The sequence below is a fragment of the Leptodactylus fuscus genome, chromosome 6, assembly GCF_031893055.1.
Source record: "Leptodactylus fuscus isolate aLepFus1 chromosome 6, aLepFus1.hap2, whole genome shotgun sequence".
Taxonomy (NCBI): domain Eukaryota; kingdom Metazoa; phylum Chordata; class Amphibia; order Anura; family Leptodactylidae; genus Leptodactylus; species Leptodactylus fuscus.
In genome coordinates this window covers 175,203,097-175,215,613 of record NC_134270.1, presented here as the reverse complement: position 1 = coordinate 175,215,613, position 12,517 = coordinate 175,203,097, and the positions used below count along the sequence as shown (strand labels likewise).

At 46.5% G+C, this 12,517-nt stretch overlaps 1 protein-coding gene across 1 annotated transcript in view; it reads left to right on the top strand.

Annotated features, from left to right (window-relative positions):
- Positions 1 to 12,517, top strand: part of IGLON5 (IgLON family member 5) — a 303,232-nt gene that overhangs the window by 273,257 nt on the left and 17,458 nt on the right. The window lies entirely within an intron of this gene.

Sequence of the window (12,517 nt, the reverse complement as noted above, 5' to 3'; positions counted from 1 at the left end):
TCTGGAGAACTGGTGCATCTCTATTACACGATCACCCCATGGTCTTTGGGCCCCCAACCCTATAAAAGCTGAATATCGATTGAGAAGTGAAGGTCCCTCAATTATTATTAGGAGTCCCTTGTAATGAAGCACAAATAGAAGGGCTGGTCCACTCCATAAATATCCATGCGTCATTGCGTAGTTGTCGCTCCACTGATTCCGGCGCAGTTGGAATTTTTTCTCTAGCCCCTACCGTTCCTGAGCAATCACTTCTTTTAGTTTCAGCACCCAATATGCTAATTAATACCTCTACTGTCAGGTGGGCTGTCTCAGGCTACCAGATCCAACTTAGGACCGCCTACCTAATAAGAGAGAGCTTAAAAATGAGCACTAACAGTACCTATTGCTCGGGAATGGTAAAGACTAGAGAAAAAATTCCAACGGCGCTGGAATCAGTGAAGCGGCGGCTATCACATGATGTAAAGAGTTAGAGCTGGTGAAAGGACCCCTTTAACCTCAAAATCTTTGTTCGGTTGGGTTGTAATTCATTAATTCAGCCTTAAGATACTGTGCATTAAGATAATTACTATTAATTAGGCTGATTGTAAACCTCTGACGGGTCAGCAGACGTCTAAGCCGCGGCTGTGACGTGTAACCTATCACCACTTCCGTAAAGCTCCGTAAATTAATAGTCTTGTATCCAGTGTTATTAGCATGGGAGGCCGTACACGTTCTGCTCTCCTTCCAGCCCGGGGATGTGTTGTGGGCCGGAGACGCTAAACATTCACTTCTGATGTATAACGTGTAATTATAGGTTGTAGCTTTTAGTTATTATCAAAGATTCCTGAATTGGTGGTTGAGTCCAATAATGAGTCGGAGAATTACAAGACACTCTCCAGAGCACACCGGGGGGACGTCGGGACTCTGACCGAGGGAAGGGATGCACAGGCTGGTTTTCTGTGCAGCTACAGAATATTTATGGGCTTCCTGTAGTAGTCTATGGGCCAATCTGTATTATGGCAGGTCCCTAACTGGATAAACTATAGCATAACCCCCAACATAGGGGTCAGTGAGAGTAGGGCAACACGTGCCAACCGGAAGGATCACCATTAGCATCATTGGAGGTTACTGACACTTATCTATGTCATGCAGGAAGTGTTAACCGTATTGATGTTGGCCCTATTGCATCATGGGGGCCCTAAATACCTTTTAATTCCTTCTCCACTCCCTTTCCGATTCGAGGATAGAAGAATGGAGTCCCTCAGCTCCCTGAAACTTGGAGAGTGACCACAAGGCAAAGATAATTCTTATGCACTCCCAATAATTATAGAATCATTTGTGTATATTTTTTTACTATTTGTTCCAGAATTTTCTGGACGAGCATTATATATATCCTGTGTAGGGTCACTAGAAGGCATTATAAAGTGTGGTGTCTACTGGGAAGCATTACATATACTGTGTGGGGCCACTGAGCAGCCGTATATATATACTGTGTGAGGCCACTGAGCAGCTGTATATATACTGTGTGGGGCCACTGAGTAGCCGTATATATACTGTGTGGGGCCACTGAGTAGCCGTATATATACTGTGTGGGGCCACTGAGTAGCCGTATATATACTGTGTGGGGCCACTGAGTAGCCGTATATATACTGTGTGGGGCCACTGAGTAGCCGTATATATACTGTGTGGGGCCACTGAGCAGCCGTATATATACTGTGTGGGGCCACTGAGTAGCCGTATATATACTGTGTGAGGCCACTGAGCAGACGTATATATACTGTGTGGGGCCACTGAGCAGCCATATATATACTGTGTGGGGCCACTGAGCAGCCGTATATATACTGTGTGGGGCCACTGAGTAGCCGTATATATACTGTGTGGGGCCACTGAGTAGCCGTATATATACTGTGTGGGGCCACTGAGCAGCCGTATATATACTGTGTGGGGCCACTGAGCAGCCGTATATATACTGTGTGAGGCCACTGAGCAGATGTACTTTATATATACTGTGTGAGGCCACTGAGCAGCCGCATATATACTGTGTGAGGCCACTGAGCAGCCATATATATACTGTTTGGGGCCACTGAGCAGCCGTATATATACTGTGTGGGACCACTGAGCAGCCATATATATACTGTGTGAGGCCACTGAGCAGCTGTATATATACTGTGTGGGGCCACTGAGCAGGCGTATATATACTGTGTGAGGCCACTGAGCAGCCATATATATACTGTGTGAGACAACTGAGCAGCCATATATATACTGTGTGAGGCCACTGAGCAGCCATATATATACTGTGTGAGACAACTGAGTAGCCGTATATATACTGTGTGGGGCCACTGAGTAGCCGTATATATACTGTGTGGGGCCACTGAGTAGCCGTATATATACTGTGTGGGGCCACTGAGTAGCCGTATATATACTGTGTGGGGCCACTGAGCAGCCGTATATATACTGTGTGGGGCCACTGAGTAGCCGTATATATACTGTGTGAGGCCACTGAGCAGATGTATATATACTGTGTGGGGCCACTGAGCAGCCATATATATACTGTGTGGGGCCACTGAGCAGCCGTATATATACTGTGTGAGGCCACTGAGCAGATGTACTTTATATATACTGTTTGGGGCCACTGAGCAGCCGTATATATACTGTGTGGGACCACTGAGCAGCCATATATATACTGTGTGAGGCCACTGAGCAGCTGTATATATACTGTGTGGGGCCACTGAGCAGGCGTATATATACTGTGTGAGGCCACTGAGCAGGCGTATATATACTGTGTGGGGCCACTGAGTAGCCGTATATATACTGTGTGAGGCCACTGAGCAGCCATATATATACTGTGTGAGGCCACTGAGCAGCTGTATATATACTGTGTGAGGCCACTGAGCAGATGTACTGTATATATACTGTGTGAGGCCACTGAGCAGCCATATATATACTGTGTGAGACAACTGAGCAGCCATATATATACTGTGTGAGGCCACTGAGCAGCCGTATATATACTGTGTGAGACAACTGAACAGCCGTATATATACTGTGTGAGGCCACTGAGCAGCCATATATATACTGTGTGAGACAACTGAGCAGCCATATATATACTGTGTGAGGCCACTGAGCAGCCGTATATATACTGTGTGAGACAACTGAGCAGCCGTATATATACTGTGTGAGGCCACTGAGCAGCCGTATATATACTGTGTGAGACAACTGAACAGCCGTATATATACTGTGTGAGGCCACTGAGCAGCCGTATATATACTGTGTGGGGCCACTGAGCAGCCGTATATATACTGTGTGAGGCCACTGAGCAGCCGTATATATACTGTGTGGGGCCACTGAGCAGCCGTATATATACTGTGTGGGGCCACTGAGCAGCCGTATATATACTGTGTGAGGCCACTGAGCAGCCGTATATATACTGTGTGGGGCCACTGAGCAGCCGTATATATACTGTGTGAGACAACTGAGCAGCCGTATATATACTGTGTGAGGCCACTGAGCAGCCGTATATATACTGTGTGGGGCCACTGAGCAGCCGTATATATACTGTGTGAGGCCACTGAGCAGCCGTATATATACTGTGTGGGACCACTGAGCAGCCGTATATGTGTATGTACAGCGTATATATACTGTGTGGGGCCACTGAGCAGCCATATATATACTGTGTGGAGCCACTGGAGAGCATTATATATACTGTGTAGGCCAGGGTCACTGGGGAACACTATAATGTGTGTGGGCCACTAGGGACCATTGTAAAGTGTGAAGCCCACTGGAAGCATTATACATACTACGTGGTCCCCTGAACATTATATACACTGTGTGGGGACACTAAAGGATTTACTGAGGATGATAGAAGGAAAATGCATTTGAAAAATTATAAATTATAAATTCTAGCTGTACCCACACAGACCCAATACTACTCACAGCTGAAGGTTTGTTACAGTTGAGTCTGCAGCAGAACTAATCTTTATCTTGTTACAATGTATCAATACAGGTAGAATGTATCAGTCTGGAATGCAGGAGATTTATCAAACCATTGTAGCAAACCCTCCTCTGTGACAAGTATCAGGCTGGTGACGTGTTTTGTGAATATTCCTGCTCGCTGACAGCAAGTGGAGATCTTGAAAATGGTGAAAAATAGAAAATTTATCAGAAAGTTGCAATCTATGCAAAACATAAGCGGAGGATCATAAAACCACCGTCCTCCTCATCATTACAGCCGACACATGGTGAAGTGTCCGCTGCCAGGTCCGCGCAGTTCACACCTGTGACGGTCGGATCCAGGCCGCTCCGTCCTTTTCTCCCGCTGCTCCCTTGTGCCGCAGTGACACGTGCGGCGTGGAGTCGCCGCAGCCAATTGCGAGGCGGCTTTTCATTCGGCCAACTTGATAATGGCTGTCATTGTGTGTGTGCAGGGGCCCCATCTGGATTTGCGGGAGAGAAGCTGTCAGTCACAGAACTTGCCGCCCTCCCCCCCCCTCGCTCACAATCAGCCGTATTGTCAGCGCTCTGAAAGCCTTTCTATTGTGGGACGGGGGATAATTACAGCTTGACGGTGTTTTTTGGAATGGAAAACGCAAGTCTGAGCGAAGGGCCCAATTCAGCAGAAAGCAACAAAGCCGAGAAAAGAGGGGGAAAAAAAAAGCTAAAACAAACCGTCCAAACTTTACAAAGATGTCAGCAGTTTGCTTCCTGCTTAATTCCCCTGAAATGCAGAACCGTGCGTGAAGCCTTTCTGATGTGGAACGGCGCCGATTCCGCTCTCTGCCGCTCCTGTCTATTGAAAGCTGGACCGTGACCTTAAAGTGGAAGTGAACCTGAAAGAGGAAAAGCGCAAAACGTGATCAGAATGCGGGCGCGATTATAGTGACGGCAATGTATAGGGGGTGTATGATTACTATACATATGTAGTTATCATATAGCATTGCAGTTTATAGCATACCAGGACCAAATATTGCCACGTATAGTGAGTAAATATTACCTCCATACTGTTACTGGACATAATGAGCTATACATAAGGTGGCTCAGTGGTTAGCAGTGTAGTTGTGCAGTGCTGGGGGGCTGGGATTGAGCAATATCACAATTAATACCACTATATAAAACTCAAATAACACCACCACACCATGACCGTTGATTAAATATTACCTCCATACTGTTCCTGAATACAATGCGCTATATATATAGAGCAATAATAATACCGCCACACCATGACCACTGATTAAATATTACCTCCATACTGTTCCTGAATACAATGCACTATATATATAGCAATAATAATACCGCCACACCATGACCACTGATTAAATATTACCTCCATACTGTTCCTGAATACAATGCACTATATATATAGCAATAATAATACCGCCACACCACGACCACTGATTAAATTTTACCTCCATACTGTTCCTGAATACAATGCACTATATATATAGCAATAATAACACCGCCACACCATGACCACTGATTAAATATTACCTCCATACTGTTCCTGAATACAGTGCACTATATATAGAGCAATAATAATACCGCCAAACCGTGACCACTGATATTACCGCTACATAATGACTGTATAATACCAGTATCAGTGATTAAATATTACCTCCATACTGTTCCTGAATACCATGCACTATATAGAGAGCAATAATAATACCGCCACACCATGACCACTGATATTACCACTACACAGACTGTATATTACCAGTATTTTAGTCCTTTAATACTTCCTCCTGGTTTGGTATTCGATATATGCCTGTGTTGTATTCATGTTTCCAAGCTTCTTTTTCCCTTTCTGACGTTTCCTCTGGATTTCCAACATGGCGATCGAAGTTTGCATTCCACAACACGTTCTACCGCTGGAACGCACTCATGGAACTCACTGCTACTTTCCGATTTCGATGTCACTTTTGCCTTACAGCACGAATGTCACTAGAAACATGTTTATGAATGGCAGGGCCCCATGGCGAACTTTTCACATGCCCCCACCCGAAGTTCCCGACTGACCAACTCTTCCCCCCCCCGCAATCCTGCACACAGTATTATACCCCATAGTGACCCCTGCACACAGTATTATACCCCATAGTGGCCCCTGCACACAGTATTATCCCCCATAGTGACCCCTGCACACAGTATTATACCCCATAGTGACCCCTGCACACAGTATTATACCCCATAGTGGCCCCTGCACACAGTATTATCCCCCATAGTGACCCCTGCACACAGTATTATACCCCATAGTGACCCCTGCACACAGTATTATGCCCCATAGTGGCCCCTCCACACAGTATTATGTCCCATAGTGGCCCCTGCACACAGTATTATACCCCATAGTGGCCCCTGCACACAGTATTATACCCCATAGTGGCCCCTGCACACAGTATTATCCCCCATAGTGGCCCCTGCACACAGTATTATCCCCCATAGTGGCCCCTGCACACAGTATTATCCCCCATAGTGGCCCCTGCACACAGTATTATACCCCATAGTGGCCCCTGCACACAGTATTATCCCCCATAGTGGCCCCTGCACACAGTATTATCCCCCATAGTGGCCCCTGCACACAGTATTATACCCCATAGTGACCCCTGCACACAGTATTATGTCCCATAGTGGCCCCTGCACACAGTATTATGTCCCATAGTGGCCCCTACACACAGTATTATACCCCATAGTGGCCCCTGCACAGAGTGTTATGCCCCATAGTGGCCCCTGCACACAGTATTATGTCCCATAGTGGCCCCTGCATACAGTATTATGCCCCATAGTGGCCCCTACACACATTATTATACCCCATAGTGTCCCCTGCACACATTATTATCCCCCATAGTGGCCCCTGCATACAGTATTATCCCCCATAGTGGCCCCTGCACACAGTATTATGTCCCATAGTGGCCCCTGCACACAGTATTATCCCCCATAGTGACCCCTGCACACAGTATTATCCCACATAGTGGCCCCTGCACACAGTATTATACCCCATAGTGACCCCTGCACACAGTATTATACCCCATAGTGGCCCCTGCACACAGTATTATTACCCATAGTGGCCCCTGCACACAGTATTATACCCCATAGTGACCCCTGCACACAGTATTATACCCCATAGTGACCCCTGCACACAGTATTATGTCCCATAGTGGCCCCTGCACAGAGTGTTATGCCCCATAGTGACCTCGGCACACAGTATTATCCCCTATAGTGGCCCCTGCACACAGTATTATGCCCCATAGTGGCCCCTGCACACAGTATTATGTCCCATAGTGGCCCCTGCATACAGTATTATGCCTCATAGTGGCCCCTACACACAGTATTATGCCCCATAGTGTCCCCTGCACACAGTATTATGTCCCCATAGTGGCCCCTGCACACAGTATTATCCCCCATAGTGGCCTCTACGCACAGTATTATACCCCATAGTGGCCCCTGCACACAGTATTATACCCCATAGTGACCCCTGCACACAGTATTATGTCCCATAGTGGCCCCTGCACACAGTATTATGCCCCATAGTGGCCCCTGCACATAGTATTGTACCCTATAGTGGCCCCTGCACACAGTATTATCCCCCATTGTGGACACCCATGAACCGTTATTATAATATATAATTATAATAATCAGAGACCCAGGGAAGGATACAAACATAAAAAACACTGTTACTTACCTCTCCCTGGCTCTGATGCACTCCCTGCTGGTGTCGGACATCTTCAATGATGAACCAGACGTCATATGAGCCGAGCTTACGTCACGACGCATAAGGACACAACGGCCCACATGACGTCTGGGACGACACCAAGCCCAAGGCCCTAAGCTTTCTGGAGCGTAGGAGAGGTAAGTAACTGTTTTTTAGGTTCCCTCTCCTAGCCCTCCAATCATTATACTCGGGGGTCTTTTCCTGGTTTTTGTGTGTGTATTCGGTCTGTTACAATTCTCCCTTGATATTCCTCCTACGTTTATTTCCTTCCTTCATTTTTGGGCCTATATTCTGTTTGATTTGTTCTCATATGTTATCATTCCTTTCCTGCATTTCTTTGGCTGTCTGTTACTTTGTCTCTTTGGGCTTTTCCTGACAAGTACTTCTCTATTTTACTTTACTTGACTTTATTTTCATGTATTTTTATTTGTATCCTTCTTCTTCAGCTTTCTGTTCTTTTATCGTTCATTTTCTACATGAGTTGTTTTTGGGTTTTATGTTTTCCTTCTCATGTTATTTTTTTGTGGTAATACATGCCTAAGTTGTTGTAGCCATTCTGTAATTGATCATCATTGATATATTCTCTTATAGATCTAACTTGATGAAGGTCGTCTGACCGAAAAGTTCTACTATTGATCTAAAGCTTAGCCTTGGCTTAGCGATCGTGGTGCGACCGCGATTGGGCCCGGGAAGGTACAGTGCCTGCAGCCAGCTGTAGACGGCCGGGGCCCGATACCACTATGATATCAGTCAGGGAAAGCCTAGTTTCTTGACTGCTATACATAATGTAAACGAAAAGGGGCCCCGACATGTTGCTGGGCTCCTTGTCAATAGATACTAGCGCAGGGGAGGTGACTAAGAATAATAGTTATACTCACCTTTCCTGGGCTCAGCGTCGTCTCCAGTGTCTTCCATCATGTGACTGAAGCCTGTGATTAGGCTAGGCCTAGCGGTCACATGGGGCGCAGCGGTGTAATGATGTCCATGCACCCCCATGTGGCTGCTGAAGACCAATCACAGACCTCAGCAGAGACATCGAGAAGATGCTGAAGACAGCCATAGCTACCCAGGAAAGGTGAGTATTAGTTTTTGTTATTTTTATTCACCTTCCCTGGGCCTTTGATTATTGCACTCTGGGGTCTGGGGAGACCTCAGAATATAATAATAGCCCCAAAGTGGAGGGGGATTGCTGAGCATATAATACTGTGTGTGGGGGGCACTGCTTGGCATATAATACTGTGGGGGGCACTGCTGGGTATATAATACTGTGTGTGGGGGCCACTGCTGGGCATATAATTCTGTGGGGGGGGGGCACTGCTGGGCATATAATACTGTGGGGGGGTACTGCTGGGCATATAATACTGTGTGTGGGGGGCACTGCTGGGCATCTAATTCTGTGGGGGGGGGCACTGCTGGGCATATAATTCTGGGGGGGGGCACTGCTGGGCATATAATACTGTGTGGGGGGGCACTGCTGGGCATATAATTCTGTGGGGGGGGGGCACTGCTGGGCATGTAATTCTGTGGGAGGGGGGCACTGCTGGGCATATAATACTGTGTGTGGGGGGGGCACTGCTGGGCATATAATACTGTGTGTGGGGGGCACTGCTGGGCATATAATACTGTGTGTGGGGGGCACTGCTGGGCATATAATTCTGTGTGTGTGGGGCACTGCAGGGCATATAATTCTGTGTGGGGGGCACTGCTGGGCATATAATTCTGTGGGGGGGGCACTGCTGGGCATATAATTCTGTGGGGGGGCACTGCTGGGCATATAATTCTGTGGGGGGGGGGGCACTGCTGGGCATGTTATTCTGTGGGAGGGGGGCACTGCTGAGCATATAATACTGTGTGTGGGGGCCACTGCTGGGCATATAATACTGTGTGTGGGGGGCACTGCTGGGCATATAATACTGTGTGTGGGGGGCACTGCTGGGCATATAATACTGTGTGTGGGGGGCACTGCTGGGCATATAATACTGTGTGTGTGGGGCACTGCTGGGCATATAATTCTGTGTGGGGGGCACTGCTGGGCATATAATTCTGTGGTGGGGGCACTGCTGGGCATATAATTCTGTGGGGGGGCACTGCTGGGCATATAATACTGTGTGTGTGGGGGGCACTGCTGGGCATATAATACTGTGTGTGGGGGGCACTGCTGGGCATATAATACTGTGTGTGTGGGGCACTGCTGGACATATAATACTGTGTGTGGGGCACTGCTGGGCATATAATTCTGTGTGTGTGGGGCACTGCTGGGCATATAATTCTGTGGGGGGGCACTGCTGGGCATATAATTCTGTGGGGGGGCACTGCTGGGCATATAATACTGTGTGTTGGGGGCACTGCTGGGCATATAATTCTGGGGGGGGCACTGCTGGGCATATAATTCTGTGGGGGGGCACTGCTGGGCATATAATTCTGTGGGGGGGGGGCACTGCTGGGCATATAATTCTGTGTGGGGACCACTGTTGGGCATATAATAATGTGGGGGAGCACTGCTTGGCATATAATACTTTGAGGGGGCACTGCTGGGCATATAATACTGTGGGGGGGCAATGCTGGGCATATAATACTTTGAGGGGGCACTGCTGGGCATATAATACTGTGGGGGGGCACTGCTGGGCATATAATAGTTTTGGGGGGCTCTGCTGGGCATATACTGTGGGGGGCACTGCTGGGCATATAATACTGTGGGGGGCACTGTTGGGCATATAATACTGTGTGTGGGGGGCACTGCTGGGCATATAATACTGTGTGTGGGGCACTGCAGGGCATATAATACTTTGGGAAGGGGGGCACTGCTGGGCATATAATACTGTGTGGGGGCATTGCTGGGCATATAATACTGTGGGAAGGGGGGCACTGCTGGGCATATAATACTGTGTGTGGTTGTGGCACTGCTGGGCATATAATACTGTGTGGGGGTGAACACTACTGGGCATATAATACTGTGTGGGGGCACTGCTGGGCATATAATACTATGTGGGGGGCACTGCTAGGCATATAATACTGTGTGTGGGGGCCACTGCTGGGCATATAATACTGTGGGGGGAGCACTACTGGGCATATAATACTGTGGGGGCACTGCTAGGCATATAATACTGTGTGTGGGGCACTGCAGGGCATATAATTCTGTGGGAGGGGGGCACTGCTGGGCATATAGTACTGTGTGGGGGCCACCTCTGGGGAGCTTTGCTGTGGGGGGCGGCTAAATTATTATTTTCGTAGCTGAGCTGCAGTGACAGCACCCAGCCGCTATACAGTGAACAGAGCTTTCTGCTTCCGGCCCCGTTTTGTGTACCAGACAGGTGCTGGAATCGGTTCCATACTACTGATGAGGCCGGGTCTAAACCCCTTTGGATCATTTATGGGTCAATCCTGAGCCTGACAACAACATACAGTATGGGGACCAGTAAAGGAGCCATAAAAAAAGTCTAGGCTGAGACAACTCTTTTAACCACTTCTGGTTTATTACCGTCCCCGTTTTCCCAGTCTTTGTGTACATACGGCTCATTGAGCGCTGTATACACAGCTATGGGAGCTGCCATGATGCCGCTCTCCTCTGACCCGAAGGTCTATTATGACCTTATTGGGATACAATGTAAAAAAATACATAAGTAAATAAATAGAATAAAAAGTAATGTTAAATAATTAAAAAAATAAATAAAGAATACGCCAATACCACGCCCTCAACACAGGTTCTAGCCCCACCCCTGACGACACAATACAAAATAAAATTTACCATAATGGAGCGCAAAAACAATTTTATAAAGTTTTTTAGTAGCACTTTGTAAAAAAACGAAAAAAACGTGAGACACAGTCCGGTTTTCCCTCCTCTTTTGTTAATATTTTTCTGGATATAAAGAAAAGAAAATTTAAAAACAACATAAAAATAAAGCCCCATGTGTCACTGAAAAAAGAAGCAGAAATTAGTTGAATAATGCAAATGGTAAAAACGTTACAGCCCTCGAAACCGCACATGCAAAAAATGTATCCGAAAATGTATCTATTAGTATAATATAATATTAGAATAGTATAATAGAATAAATAATATAACTTTGGGGGCACCTGTGGAAATCCTGTAGCGACGGCCCCATGTGCACAGGAGTATGCTTGGTCAGTGGGCTATCTGTTCTTAAGGATCTGTAATAATGTGCAGCACATGGACCGATTCATTTCTATGGCCACGGGCACTTAGCCATATTTTTTACAGATCTCTGTGAGGGCCACAAGACTGAGTCATAAAATCTATAAAAATATGTCATAAAACCTCCTGGACTTTTTATAAAGACGTCTCTGCCATGACAATAAAGTCATAAAGATGATGTCATGGAGCCGGGCAGTAAGTGATCTGCAAATATCAGGACTGATCTCATCACTAAAGTAATGATAAATTCTATGGGAAGGGGAGACCGGGGGTGACTGGAGGAAGAGACCACTGATAACCTGGGGTGGGGGGAGATAGATAGATAGATAGATAGATAGATAGATAGATAGGAGATACATAGATAGATAGATAGATAGATAGATAGATAGATAGATAGATAGATATGAGATAGATAGATAGATAGATAGATAGATAGATAGATGATAGATAAATAGATAGCTAGATAGTGTTGGCCAAAAGTATTGGCACCCCTGCGATTCTGTCAGATAATACTCGTGTTCTTCCAGAAAATGATTGCAATCACAGATTCTTTGGTATTATCTTCATTTAATTTGTCTTCAATGGAAAACCACAAAAACAATTGTCAAAAAGCCAAATTGGATATAATTCCACACCAAACATAAAAAAGGGGGTGGACAAAAGTATTGGCACTGTTTGAAAAATCATGTGATGCT